Source organism: Montipora foliosa, chromosome 7, assembly GCF_036669935.1.
Source record: "Montipora foliosa isolate CH-2021 chromosome 7, ASM3666993v2, whole genome shotgun sequence".
In the NCBI taxonomy this organism is placed as follows: Eukaryota; Metazoa; Cnidaria; class Anthozoa; order Scleractinia; family Acroporidae; genus Montipora; species Montipora foliosa.
The window spans coordinates 24866644-24869143 of NC_090875.1; the positions used below are offsets into that span (position 1 = coordinate 24866644).

Sequence of the window (2500 nt, forward strand, 5' to 3'; positions counted from 1 at the left end):
AAACATTTAGTGAGTCGTTTTGGAGATTTAAGGGTTAAAAGTTAAAAAAGACGTATGTTTATACCAGCTGATTGGTCTGCGAAATGTTCATGAAATATGATATGCCATCACAGCTGGATAAGACCATTTTTTGTTATAATTGATTTATTGCCCACGTAAATATAAATATTTTTTTTTAAAATACTAGTTAAGGTTTATATGGGTACAACTGATCAATAATATGCAGAAGGAAAAGCGCTGTTTGGCCAATAAAACCTCATCGCGTGGCAAAAAAGCCAATATTGACTCGTTCGCGACTACCACGCGACGATGAATCCTATCGTGTGTGCATGTTTATTGTCCCTTACTTAATAGCTGGCATCTTTCCGTTGTTTTATTGAAAATAGTTGAAAAACCCATTTCAAACTTCCGTGTGAAAGACTAAGCAGCATTAATAATTAAATCTACACAGGAAGATGTCGCTTTTAGGACGTTTTTCCAACAGAATTCATTTACTGGAAAAATCAGAAAGTTGTAAAATTTCCACGAAAATCAATGTAATTGCTATCATTGTTTGTAAGATTCAGAGAGAGATAAGAGATGAAAGAGGCGAAAATAATTTTTTTGGGCATGCGTTAAGGAGACTCTCTTGCTTTTCAGACACTTCAGACACTTCACAAGACAACGTAAGTTGTTGTGGAGAATAAATAATGCACTGCTTACACGTGTTTTGTGGACCCAGAGTTGCTTTTCCTAACCAGATATCAACAAAGAATTGGTTGGATTACACAGTTTCAAACACTAAAAGTTAGGATTATGTCAGATTTAAATTTAAGACCAACCTCAAGTGTCTGTTCAACAGACTTGTTTCAAAAGAGCTGAAGGTTTCCAAATCACTTGTGCACCAAGCTTAGTACAAAACGACGCGACGCCAAAACAGTGAGATGTAAAACTTAGCCGCTGTCGGTGATCATTATTCAAAAACTGTTTCCTTATTTCTTCAGAAGTGAGTCAAAAAGGGAATTCTGGCACATATTTTTACGGTGACGGAGTTTTTTCCATTTTGTCACGTTTCATTTGCGATCACGCCATTCATGAATTGCCCATCGCCTGTTTTGACTCGACTTCGACATCAAAATGCAAATGACTGCGACGGGTAAATAAAATATTTATCCACCTCATGTACACACACATTTCGCGGTTTTTTCCACCATTCACGGTTGTCAGAAAAAAATAGTCTTGAGTTCAAATATAAATTCTGTATAATTTCAACCAAAAATATCAAGAGATGCAATTTTCAGAGAACGGAAGAATGTTGAGCTCTCATTTACCAAATTTTCCATTTCATGTTTTCATTTAATTTAACTTTTCTGATCATAATTGGACGCATTCCCTTTTTCAATTTTCTGAAATCCATTATCAGTCGGGTATGGAAAAGTAAGATGTGGCAAAACAAATGTTACCGATATTACAATTTTTATTGCAATAAAGTTAGCAACAAAGAAGTAGGAAAGAAGCGAGATTTAAAATTCTGGAACGTGACTGCACACCGTTTCCTTTTCAGCAACACACCCAGCATTTTACAGTCGAACTCGTTCCGTTTGTATTTAAAGCTTACTGTACATAAATATTTAAACTTGAATGTGTTGAAGCTATTTAACTAAATTGGTTCCCCCATTGAGAGGATGAGTCGGGTGAGTATGTTAATTGTTTCTATGAGTAGTTCCCTTGGTTTCTGATTGTGACCAACCCACTGCACTCTTTCTTATACAACATACTTTCCTTAGAACTGTAGCCCTCCAGGAATATAAAAAAAAGAGTCACGAAAGTCAACAACCATGACGAAATATCGATAAAGACATCGGTTTAATTTTGCTATCTTGAACAATACATTAGCTATCGCATGCATTTTCATGATAATAATTTCATTTGTTCGATAGATGGCGATCCACACGATAATGGTAACCCAACATCATCCACTGTCGAACATTCCATGTTGGCACTTAAAGCCTAAGCGTCACACGTGATAATGAACTTTTTTGTATACTCAATGCAAATGGTGACCTGTTTTTTCATGTCCAGTTCTTTATAAGTGAATCCATGAAATTTTATTGAACGTTTAATAGTGTAATTTTCACCTGTCGTCTCCTCTTTTCCTTTTTTCACCCTTTGTGTGTGTGGATGCTTTGTGGTTGTTTTTCTCTTTGCCATTTCTGGCCCAATCTAATTAATTGTGATCTGTAAATAATTTTCGATCTCGAAGTGAGCCCTCTCGATGAGCACTGTTAAATCTTAGGGCCAACTTTGCCAATACATACGTGTTTTTTTTAAAAATTGGATAAATGGGTTATACAGTGCAATACGTAAGTTTCTATAGCAACAAAGTGGCGGAATGACTTTTGAGTATATGATAAATAAAAAATCAGTGAACGTGTCTTGCATTTCGTGACTTATTGTCACTCGTGATGTTTTGGAAAGTTCTCAAATTTTGACAACATTACTCGCACGTGTCCATAAATCA

At 35.6% G+C, this 2500-nt stretch overlaps 1 protein-coding gene across 2 annotated transcripts in view; it reads right to left on the reverse strand.

The window, feature by feature from the left end:
• LOC138011520 (fibronectin type III domain-containing protein-like) overlaps positions 1-2500 on the reverse strand; it is a 30687-nt gene that overhangs the window by 21552 nt on the left and 6635 nt on the right. Inside the window, exon 1 of one of the 2 annotated variants that reach the window (XM_068858564.1) lies at positions 822-1078. The exons of the other annotated variant lie outside the window; for it this stretch is intronic. The gene's annotated coding sequence lies outside the window, so the exon portion shown is untranslated. Of the gene's footprint in view, positions 1-821; positions 1079-2500 lie in introns of those variants that run through there. 2 annotated transcript variants of the gene reach the window in all.